We start from the raw sequence: 12846 nt of genomic DNA, 5'->3' as shown, positions 1-12846 counted from the left end.
TGATGCTAATACTTTTGTTCTTTTACTTGAGTAACATTTTGAATGCAGGACTTTTACGTAACAGAGTATTCCTACACTCTGGTACTTCTACTTTTACTTAAGTACAAGATCTGACTACATCTTCCACCCCTGAAATTAGCCATGTGTGTCTCTCATTTTAATTTTGCAGCTGGCAAAGATTGGGATGACGTTAACAACTTTGTAAACAGCCAGGTATCGCCCACCATAATATCACATCAGTGTATTAGTTGATTTCACTTATTTTATTAATAATATGAACCTGTAAATAGTGCAAATGGTAACTAATGTTGTCAAATAATTGTAATGAGTAAAAAGTGCAATATTTGCTGCCAAAATGTCGTGGAGTAGAAGTACCTCAAAAATGTACTAGTACTTAACCACATTTACTGAGCGAGTGTATGATAGTACTCCTACAAAAACATGACAACTGAGCAGCCTGTTCTCGCTTCTCTTTTAGCTTAACCTGCTCCATCCAAATGTCCTACTAGTGACAGTGATGTCTAATAAATCTGAAAGGTAAAATCTTAATATCATTGCCAGTTAACTGTGACTATATCCGGTTTATATAACATTCAAACGAAATGTGTCTCTGTTTCAGGATTCATGAAGGAATAACATGTATTCCTGACATATTTGGTCATACTACCATAAGTTTAAAGTATACTGGACTTCCTTCATTCTAAAAACCTCTCACCCTTTGTAATCCAAATAGGTACACGGGCCATAAAGTGGGATGGACAATTTGTGTTGGTGCCTCAAGGTCCATGGTAAAGCTGACTTAGAAAGGTAAGGTTCTCTATGTGTTGTATGCCTTCTTGAGTGTAAACCTTACTAAAAATGCAATGCTCCGATGACACATCACAGCTGAGCAGCCATAACCTAAAGAGACACCTGAAGGGGGCAGCGTTGCATTAGAAATCCCTCTTGGAGCTCAGCCTCTCAGGTCTGTAGTAACAGGAGATGTTGCAGCTCTCTGCAGGTGCCCTGGCGTGCATTCAAGATGATGGATGTTTTACATTAGTGTGTGGTGACAGCAGCTAATGTTTGTGTCTCACTAAATGTCAGCCAGTATCATATTCAAAAATCTGGCAAGAGCCGCAAAGTGTGACTCCACATTTTACAGCTTCCGTACTGTGGAACTGACCTTCACACTACACTGTCTCACTGTAATGCTTTCAGCATCTGCATACAGGATGCCATAATATTAGTCCAGTATCTCCTAATGATACATGACGGTCAAACTACGGTCGGAAACAGATGGGTACACTTCACACTGTTGCTTACAGAGTTTACAATGGTTTAGTTTGGTTTTCCTTTGAAAAGACCAGCTCTTTATCACGTTTGCTGACACTGGTGACAATTTAATGATTACAAAAATTGGTAACTACCTTGCATTCTGGTTTGCATATTATATTGGCAAAGTTATAGCTACTTAGAAGGCACTGATGTTGCATACATTTATTAATTTCTCAAGGGCACTGCAGTGGAAACTGTTTCTGTAGGTGATTGTGTGACGTAGATGGAGTGAAAAGCTGGAGGACTGTTAATGAAACAAGGTCCTTTTATTTGGTCGTATTCTGCTTTCTCCTTCGTGGGCTGTGGTTTGCTATAGATAAGGCTTTACAGCCGTAGGGGTCTGGAATCAATAATGGATGTAATTGGTGAGGTGGAAGTGAGGATAATTGAAGGTAATTGTGTGGTCTGTCAAAAGCCTGGGAGAGAGGTCAGGACAAGAGTAGTAGAAGAAGAGAAGTAGAAGGTGGTGGGGAAGGAAATATCTTCTCAAGTCCTCTACCTACTGTACTGTACATGATACCAACCTCAGTCTTCTGGTCACTAAAAAACACTCCATTGAAGTATTCATCTTCCTTTGCTAAAATGAAGGTCTAGCGTTGTGTATAATTAAGAAGAAGTCTACATTTGAATGAGTGATGGATAGATAGTATATCTTTAACTTTCTGTCTCATTATAAGGCAGCATAGACCAGCTGGGTTGTTAAACATGAGCATGTTGTGTAGAGTTTACAGATGTCTCATTACATGATTTCTGAAGTTAAAACTTTACTTAAAAAGAGTTGCTACCATTTGGAGCAGCAGGTGTTGCCTCGTGCTAAATTGATTTAAAGTTTGTAAATCCATCTTTATCAAGTCTCTTGGGTACCAAGTTCATCTCCAGTTAGTCCAATACAACTCCTTGATAGTTTTCTAATCACTTTCAGTCCATTTTAAAGCATTTTATACATGCAAGAAAAAAATTGCCTTGCTTAAGGGCAGCTTAGTGGTACATATGAGAGTGAGTGTGCAGTTTTATGGGTTTGTTTCAGGCAGACAACAATCTCTAGCCCCTAGGGTTCAACCGCTCAAAGTCAAAGTGTTAAATGTTCCTGGCACACTCAGCATTCCTGTGGTAATGTGAACCTGCCTTATATCATTTCAGTCAAAGAACAGAAAGAACACTGATGGAATACATCTACTTCATTATCAAGTATCTTCTGTTCCCCAAGGTTGTTTGACTTTTCCACTCTTTCATATTTGGGCTGAAACAGGTGAGGTATGGTGCAGGTCAGCAGGGGGCACTGCAGCACCGTGCATCGCCCCAAACCCAAACTGCTGTATGCTCTTCTGCTGCTCTGCCGAGTCATGCCCACTGAATCATACAACACATTCATTCATATTTACCCTGAGAACATTCAGAGATGACTTCCATCTCATATCTTGGAGCAAACAGAATCCTATATCTATGCTCTTATCATTCTCTGCATTATATTGACTTATTTGCTTACATTTTGATAGGTTGCTTTTAACTTACATGCTGCAAAATCATAAACTAAAGTCTGCAGCAAAAACTATAACGTGATGCAGTGGTTTCTTACTTTCTTTAGCTAAACTATTAATGTCATTTCCTAAAAAATGTGTTCCATTTTGCTTATATTATTCACTTGGGCATGTATTTAGTTATATTAGATGACACTTTTTTTGTCATTGCACAGAGTACAAGTTCTGAGAAAACAAGACGCAGTTAGCATCTAACCAAAAGGGCAAAAAGAAGCAGTAAAGTGCATTGTAATTTATTATAAATTCAATAAAGAATAACAATATAAATAATAATAATTACTAATAGTCCAGTCTGGATATGTCTTTTCCATTTTCACAAAGCGTACAAAGAAAAATATCTAAACATTTCTAAAAGAACACAAGGACATGGTGGGTGAGTGAAAGCAGTGGTTGCATTGCAAACTAAAGCGTGAGAAATTGTAGGTGAGTAGGTGTAATTGCATTGGTTCGACATCAGTCCCCTGCTTTGATGTCACAGCCAACGGTTTCCAGGTGATCTCACAACTTCACAGCTGTCCTGTCATTGGCTGGCTCAGAAGTCGCCGCTGCAGCATTCCTTCTTGTAGATCCACTCCCTGGAGGATTTGGGAAAGGATGTTGTCAGTGATGAATGCTTTCTGCTATTTAACTGGATATTAGGATGGAAGTTCTCCTCACCGCAACATTCAGCTGGAGGGAATGTGAAGAGATAGAGCTAATTTAAAGTCACGTATTGATTCCATATTTTGTCTCCAGTTGTCTATGTTTACCTGCTGCGAGAAACATGTTTATCTTCCTTCAACTTCACTCCTACACTCTGCTATCCCCCTCTCCCTCTATCTTATTTTCTGATGTTCTATTAGTGGTGTTTTTGAGGGAAATTGTTCCAACGCAAGACTTTGAAAGGGAGCGAGTTCGCCACTGTATTCCAGTTTGGAAGAAAAGAGGGAGAGTTGTGTTTTCATTATAGATAATCAAGTCAAGGCTTTGCCTTTATTCTCCAAGCATAGCCTTTTGTCAATAGAAACGGGAGTGTAGGGAGGATGATAATAAAGGGCAAGAAAAACAGGTTGAATGGGAAAAAACAAGCAGAGATTGTAAAGAGAAGATGGAGTGAAACAACCATCAGTGTGCTGTCTCTCTATCAAGGGTCTGTCTCTACTCCTTCACAATGTCTTCCAATGCCTGATTGGAAATGCTGTGTAGGTAATGAACCTGATTATAGACTCATTATTACATAACCAGCTTTAAGCACATACTGTTGACATTGAGGGCGAGAGCTGTGGAAAGGAGAACGGAACACAATTAAATGCATGAAGAGACAATTGAGAACTATGGCAGGGGAAATATTGTCATAAATCTGCACACTTTGACGTAAAAAGATGTGTCGCAGGTGTACTTTGATGCCTCTTCACACATGCTGATTGTTGTGACCGGGATAATTGGGCCCCTGTCGGCTTGTTTTGTGCCATGAATGCTCGTTTAACACCTGCCAAACAGGGGAGTATAGCCTCATAAAACCAGGCTGCTGTTCATCTTGCAAGCTCAGTTTTTTTTAACTGCGGGATTAAACATCATGAGCAGACTACACATTGTGAGCTAGTGCTGCTATGCTATAGCAAGGCACCTTGTAAAAGCAACAATTGGCTCTCCAGAGAGATGACATTGCAATAACTGACAAAGGGAAAGTGCTGAGCTTTGTACACGCCTGCAGGAAGTGACATGGGCAGATTATCATGATCATGATGATATTCTATTATTTCCTATTGTTATACTGCTTTGTGTCTTTATCAATATTGAAGGTTATTTTGTCTTTAAACATAGTGTGTTGATGACACCACATCATCATTATCACAAAAAAGAGTCCTGATCTTAAGAATTATGTTTCCAACCAAACAGTCATATTTTTTACTCTCTATTGAAATTTGGTAAGCCGAGTGAAATTAAATTTTCCCAATAAATACCCAGCCTGACATTCTATTAGTTACAAACTGTGCACTAACACCATGACCCTAATAGATACAGCTGTTTTAACCCATGCTTAAATGCTTGGAAGAAGTGCATATCTTGATGCCACTGACTCACTCTGTCATACTTAACAGCACAATGTTCTCTTGTTGATTTAATGAGCTTTATTTAGTTTTGTCTCAAAATCTCTGAGTTTTGAGTGTTTGTTTCCTCCCAATGCTAATTCAGTAACAGGGACTGCTGTTCTCATGCTGGGTGCTTGTAGAGCAGAACAGTACCATAAAGAAGTCAATATTACAGTAAAGTTATCTTGTCTTTCTCACCAGATGTGATACACTGCCTTTTACATACCAGACTTACTTGACTGGACAGCTTTTTCCATCAAAGCCAAGCTGTTATCTCTGCCAAGATTCCCTGATGCTGATCCATTTGAAGCTGTAGAAAAAGAGCTGATGGGAGGCGAAAAGTAACTCTGTTTTTAAAGGCCAGCCACTTTCACTGTGTGTGTGTGTGTGTGTGCGTGTGTGTGTGTGTGTGTGTGTGTGTGTGTGTGTGTGTGTGTGTGTGTGGGTATTGTTCTTTCTATAATTGACCAGCTGTGGCTACGTGTTTTGCCTCCTGAAAACCCCCCATTGATCACATGGCCGTTTGACGACGACTTTGGTTGAACCGTCCCAGTCGTCTGTAACGCCTCTGAAGATGAGAGAAGGAAATGGAGGGGTCTGTCTGAGGGGATAGGAAAGTGATCGAGGATAAATTCAGTGAGAGATGGAAGCAAGTGGGGGCGAGGGAAATATTACAGTCAGCGTGGGAAAAGACGATCAGGATGGTCTGTTCTGTCACACTATGAAACCCAGTCCCTTATGAAAACTATTTATATTGCAGATTAAATGTGCTTATACAGACATCCTGCTCCAGGAACCTATTTGATACAGTGCGCAGGAATCAATAAATCAATAGCAGAATTAATTGCAATAGATTTGCAATGATGAAAACGATGGGTTACGCACTGTAACCCCAGTTATATAAGCACAGGCCTCGCCTCCTGACTGTCATCCTACACCCTCTTCAGCGAGCAGCATCAAATCAAATCAAGTTTTATTTATAAAGCACATTTAAAAGCCATTTTTGGTCGCGCCAAAGTGCTGTACATGTAATAAAAACACATTACTACAATCACAATAAAAGACAATATATTACAACAGATAAAAAAACACAGGGAAAAACCCACGTGGTCCATACCCAGCCAGGTATGGACCCAGCCAGGAGCGTTGCAGTAATCCAGTTTTGAGGTGACGAACGCATTAATATCTCTTTCTAAGTCTTTAAAAGATAAATACGACTTGGTTTTGGCCTATAGTCTTATTTAAAAAAAGAAGGATTTGACTATGGCAGCCCTGCACCCTCAAGATACCTGTCATACCAGCCACTGGAGCCCTCGTTGTCAGTGGCTGTCGCCACGTCGCCTCCACACACTGCCAGATGTCTGGCAACGGAAACATAGGTGGTGGGGATCGGCACCTGCAATTAGGCCGGTGCACGTAGGACAGGGTCGGTGCTCGAGGACTGGTGAGTTTTCCATTCTTTGCTCGATCTTCTTCTCTCTCTTTTGCTCTCTCAGTTGTTTATCCTGCTCGCTGAAGAGAAAAGGATGACAGTCAGGAGGCGAGGCCGCCTTATATAGGGTGGGCTTGCGCGCTCACTCAGATNCTGATTGGCTAATGGTTACACAAGACAAAACATCGTTATGACATCATAAACCATTTCTATAAAAACCTGTCTGAAAATGAGCTGATCAGATTTTGGTCACTTTATGATGTCATAACGATGTTTTGTCTTGTGTAACCATTAGCCAATCAGCAACCAAGGTAACCCCCCCCCCCTTATCATCTGAATCTCCTCCTAGAGCACCATTGAGTTCTTTGTAACCAAATCTCTCTCAGAGGGGCATGGGGAGGGGCTCCTTATTTTCATCTAAAGCAACAGACAGAGAATCAGCACTTTGGAAACAGGGCTGAAACAGAGGGGATTATGGGTAATGCTGCAATGATCTGTTTGGTGTTTCAGCCAATCAGAGACAGGTTCTGTATATATCTGAGACACAGACTTTTCAGACTAGTGTCTGATTAAATACATGTTTTGGGGAAATGTAATAGTTAGGCTTAGATTTAGGATATTTTAAGTATCAGTACCAAATGATATTCTTTCTTTCAATCCATACCTGTATATTCATTGTCATTAGCTACTGTGTGTTTGTTGGCAATTCAAAAGGGACTTACCTGTTTTAATAAGGGCTAAAAATTGAAACAAAGAAAGCAGAATGTTATCGCTCAGCAGAGACACCTGCTGGCTGGAGAGGAATGTGTTATTTATTAGCTGTCTTTATATTCACTAATAACCTAAAAAATGAATTTGTTGTTGTTGTTTTAGGCATGGTGGGTCCTAACATGGTGCCTCCTGGACCTGCAGGAGTTCCCCCCGGTATGCAGGGCCCCCCCACCAACGGACCCCCTAAATCCTGGCCTGAAGGTAAGAACTTGATTTTGATTCTCACTTAATAACACCTTTCAACAAAAGACTAGCATCCTTCCATTTCTGTGCTGCGGCTAGTTTAGCTAGCAGTGGGTTCAACTTGCGAATCACCTAAGAACCAGTTTGCTTCTCTGCTAATCAGTAAAGAGAAGCCATCGTGACTTATTCGTTTTCATCGCTGCAGCTCCAGTGAGACATTAACAACCATGATTGTCTGGGATGGAGACAGAGTGTTTTTCTCAATCTCGAGTACGCTTGGTAGCACATGTCCTCCGAGCGTCTTGCTTCAGAGGCGAGGCAAGAATACTTCCTGGCATTCGGAAAACGAACAGGTGGAACAGGCGAGCAAGTGTGCAGAGTGCGTCATATGAGAGGCCTCGCCTTACATTTTCCGCCATAGATTTTGGGAAATTGGTCCGTGCGCAAAGCATTGTGGGGATTTTAAGTGTCTACACATTTGCAGCCTCGAAATTTCTCGCTACGAAGTATTCATTTCAAACCTTTATTTATCCAGGTGTATCCCATTAAAGTATTAAGTACGCCGGGCTCGGTAGAATTCCAAGTATGCTGGACATTGGAACAGTCCTTCGGCGGCACTCGATGACGTAGTATGCTTGAAATAGTGGCTTTGGAGCAGCTTTACTCAACATTGAGAAACACCCACTGTCCTTCAGGGGATCTGGCCTCTTAAGCAGTGGATTACTCACAAAAGATCTTGACCCATTTCTATATTGGTGTGATTTGCTGCCGATGGTGAAAAAACTGGTGGCTGATAACATAACATTAGCTGATCTGTTCAAGTCATAGAAGCTAACCCATGAAAATACTGTAAAACACATTAGGAAATATGAACACATTCAGCAAAGGTTTTAGTTGACAATAAGGTAGGCCTGCATGACATCACAACGGGCAGACCTCATAAGATTTAATACACAAGGTTCAAATGGGTGTTAGACACTTCAGATTTAGGGCTAAAATCAACTTACGCTTCGTCAATGTTGGGATGAAAAATCTTGTTCATGAATCCTGAAAAAGCAGTTAGAGAAGAGGAAAGTGTTAGAAAACGTGAAGTGGAACCCCAAAAAGTTCCAGGGTTATCTTGATGTTATAATCACTCATGTGCTCCTACCTATTGATGGCGATTTGAAAGGATATTTGTCAGGAAGATCTACTCGCACCTTCCACACGCCTCCCTCGTACGGAGCTGTACACAGAAATAATAAAAGAACACTGTTGAGGGCAGAGGAGAGACTTTCATTCCATTCAGCATCATATTTCATCATTTATGCACTCCAATGGATTTGCACAGTGTAGGTTATATTATTTTCTGCACGCTCACAGGAACACAACAGAGAAGACAGCTCGAGAAATGAGCTGCACATACTACTTCCCTTTGAAATGTTCCTTTATCTTATGCAGTAATGAAGGACATTATTTCCTTCATATACAACACTAACATCAAAGAGGAAGAAAATTATATTGTGTGATGCTTATGTGCCATACTGAACAGCACATATATGGCTTAAAAACACACTTGTTGAAGATGTATTGTGCAGCACATGGCACAGTAACAAGGATCATAAACGGGGTTACTTATCAACTTCCTCTCTTTACCGATGTGCAGTGGTTTCAGTGAGACAGATGTTACGAATGGCACAAGAAGTATTTCCTGATGATGAGGCCACTCTCCTCATCCAATTTCCCCTGGAGGCTAGCTCCTCACATTGACACAGTGTGGCCTCAGTCTTGGTTTCAATCCATGTCACATTCCTGGCCTGCTGTGATGAACCTCTTTGTGTTCTACGACTAATTCCTGTGATGGCTGGTGTCAGTTCAAGGTTCCTTGTCATGTCATGCTCTGTTTACCCTTCATATATCGTAAGTTTTAGCAGAAAGGGCATTAGTGGGAGCGCTTTACACCCCATGTGGTGGAAACAAACATAAACCTTCTTTCATTAGTTTTATAGTTCTAACAAATCAGATGAAAACGCATTATAAAAACCCTACGAGCAATTTATGGAACACAATCACTAGCTTGTTCAACTTGTCAGGGCAATGAAAATATGTGTTTAATTAGAAAAGAGAACACACTTACTTCCTTGTTGTCCGAAAAACTTCACTACAAATTCATTGAGTCCACTGAGGATGGTGACTTCATGCTTGCTCTCGATCCTGTAATGCTGTTAAGGACAACATCTTCCCAAACATAAACAACCTGCGGGGACTACAACCAACATATTTAAGATCACTTACAATTTGGCCTCTCTAAAATGGAAAGTAAGCAGCAGTTGTTCCAGTGTAACACATTAGAACATGTTATGAAAACTAAAGAGAAAAACGATAGCGCTTGACATATAAGGCAAACTAATCGATGAGGAGAAAATAACACTTGGATTCTGTTTTGACTCTTTCCCTGGAGCCTTACTTATTACTGACAATCGATAGCTGCCTGCCAATTTGTCATCTGCGCGTTGAATTAATGACCTCAGACTGAATGTGAAGTATGCAGCATTCGTATCATATTCACACATGCTTCAGAGCCATGACAGAGTGCAGAAGTCACTCTCGGTACAAACACTGCCTGAAGTTTTCTTTACAAACTATGCTACTGACAAATGACGTGCCTGCAGAATGGTGGCTTATTTTCATTGTATCAAATGGCAAATCCAACATTACAGCTATGAGCATACATCATATGCTTGCTCTGATTATTTTTCATCTCCACTCTAACACAGAATTATCTCAGAGAAATGATTTCCCTTTCATGTGAGCCGAGGGAAGAGGCGCAGGAAACCAGGAGACTTACAGAGAAAATAAACAAAGGGAAAAGGAAAAAAAGGACACGTTATTGACAGGCGGTGCAGGAGACGGGATGAAACTCAGGCTTCTGTGGCGCACAGCAGCAGCTGGCTCGTCAATCCTGATTGAACGAGTATCCCATTAGCAGTAGCACTGACCCCAAAGGGTTAAATCAAACTGGAGGTTATTTTAAGCTAAGTCTGCGAAGAGCGGCTTCTGCAAGGAAATGTGTCATTGTCAGACAGAGCAGGAAGTTCTCTGCTTGGACTCTCGTTGGAGTCGAAGAGTCAGTTTTGAACCGCTAACAACAGGAGACATAGAGCATGTTAGCAAAAATGACAACTAGCCATATTTAACTTGAGTCAGACACACTGCTTACATTACGTTTATATTGTGTGCCTCACTAAGTTCTGCCCTTCACAAGGGACAACTATACATCTAACTAATGTAGTGTGAAACTACTGGTGTGTGAGTAAATGTGTGTATGACCTTACGAGACAGAGAAGCGATGCTGAGGAGGGGGTTCGTATGGACTGTGTGTGTTATAGAGGATGGCAGAGATGGGGGAAACGCTAATGAGGTTGAATCAACACTGATAATGCTGCAGGCTAATTGACACTAATAACGTTGACTGAGAAGCCAGAGAAGAACCAACACACCTGTGCAAAATTAAATCCTTACAATTACCTTTCAGACATTCAGTTGACCCCTATGAGTGCAGGGTTTTGCAATGATGGTGTAGCATGAGCTCAAAAATGCTAACACAGCAAAGTTACAAGTGGACAGAAATGCAAAGGTCGGCGAGATATTCCACCATGTGGAGATCATGTGATCGAGAGGTAAAGAGAGGAGCTCAGATTGCACCGACCCACTTCTCACTTAGTGTTACGCCCACCCGATAATGACTTCAGCACGTTACACACCTTCCTTCCCCACACTCACACATATATAATCATCCACCAAGTCACACTCCTTACAAGCCCACTAAGTCATTCATATTAATAACAGTGAGGTGTTTGTTGATTTGCTTGGTAGCAGCAACATCCACACACATTACTCACAATATCTTAAGGAACCATCCCTGACTTTGATGTCATATTTCAACTCTCAGCTTATCCTGTATAGTGATGAAGAAAACCCCAAAATGACACATTCACTTGATATCATTGTTACACAATGGTCTAATCCACTTATTTAGTTTATTGCCAATCATTCAGCCCAGCCAGTAAGTTAATGTCAACAGCAGCAGCACCACCCCCCAACTGCCGAGTTTGGCAGTCGGGAGTTCTCGGTACAGCCTGTAAATTCTCAACTGTCTGAAGGAGAGACAGATGTATTGAGAGTGTAGTAGACAGATAGCCAGTGAGCCAGCCAAACGCAGAGAACAAGATACGTGGGCAGTCAGAAAACTGGTTGGGTGGGATATTCAGAATACCATAATCATATTATGAGGTTTCAACAGAGGTGACATGACACATTGTTTTTTAAAAGCAAAGCCAAATTGGTTAACCTTAAAGCTGTCAAGAATGAGCGGTTACATGCCCATTCATGGTATATTTATATTAGAGTCAAATATTGTGTTTAAGTGCTAAAGTGTTTTAACTACACTCTTGAAAGTCATTAGGCTACTACATGAACATCAGGTGATAACCTGAATCAACCTATATCTTCTATTATAAAAAAATAAATAAAATCTGACAAATTAAACACATAGTATCTTTCACCAACACAGTTGATAGGATGTATAAACCATTCCGCACATTTCTCTATAGTATATGTGTCATACTCTGTATATCAATGTACATAAAACCCACTTACTGTCACCTCAACAGGATGGTTTCAACTCATGTAACTCTTAACAGCGTTTTGATCAAGGTTGTGCGTATATTTGTTCCCCAATTCAATAATTACGACTATCTTTCCATCCCCCACCTTGGATTGTAGATTAATCATAATCTGTGGAAGGCACCAGGTCAATATCCTTCTACACACACACTTTAGCTCTTCATATCTGATTCATCTGCTACATAGAGCCCTATCAATCCAGAGGAAAAATACACACTCACATACTCATTGGTGTATCTTAGAGTCTAGACAACCCTGACAGGACTCAAACGTAACAGCAACAAAGCTTTCTACATTATCAGCATATACTGGCTGAACAACACTTACACTTGAAAACACTGCAAAGAAAGAACTACCAATTAGCCTGCTTCAAAGTTTATCCAAGTCAATGTTATCCTGTTTTTTAACTTGCAGTACATTTAAAGGCTTGAGTGTAAAAATATGCAGTATATATATATATATATCTTGTATTTATGGCTGTGGTCTCGACATTTCTTGTTTTCCTTTTGGTGGAGTCAGGCCACTATCCCCGTCTGACCCGGGATCAGAATATCCCACCATGACCTACCTCTTTCCGAGTACGGAAAACAAACATGATGGGAATCATAAACACCACTCTGTCAAACAATGTGGTGTCACCCATGCATGAATATTTCTCTCTTTGGAGACAGATGTTGTTGATGCAGTAAAGAGAGGGACTGGCTAGTATCAAAGCAGTCTCTTGTCTCAGCTTTCTTTTAAGGAGGAGGGGGATGCAACACATTAAAAGAAATCCAGTATCAACTTAATATTTTCTTGTTTTTTGAGTTTTTTCCATTTCTTAAAAACAAAAACGATCAAAGTGCTAACTAGCTTTACAACAACATGA

The 12846-nt window shown here is 40.6% G+C and overlaps 1 long non-coding RNA gene across 1 annotated transcript; it reads right to left on the bottom strand.

Moving 5' to 3' along the window:
- Positions 1-7952: 7952 nt before the first annotated feature.
- On the bottom strand, positions 7953-10031 carry LOC104953414 (uncharacterized). Its single transcript, XR_799217.1, has 3 exons — positions 9430-10031; positions 8464-8538; positions 7953-8360 (listed from the first exon to the last, which is right to left on the bottom strand). It is a non-coding gene; the product is annotated as an uncharacterized lncRNA (long non-coding RNA).
- Between the last annotated feature and the right edge of the window lie 2815 nt (positions 10032-12846).

This window comes from Notothenia coriiceps, unplaced genomic scaffold (assembly GCF_000735185.1).
Source record: "Notothenia coriiceps isolate Sejong01 unplaced genomic scaffold, NC01 NC01_scaffold00021674, whole genome shotgun sequence".
Taxonomy (NCBI): Eukaryota; Metazoa; Chordata; class Actinopteri; order Perciformes; family Nototheniidae; genus Notothenia; species Notothenia coriiceps.
The sequence above is the reverse complement of the archived record's forward strand: the minus strand, read 5'-3'. Positions and strand labels throughout refer to the sequence as shown.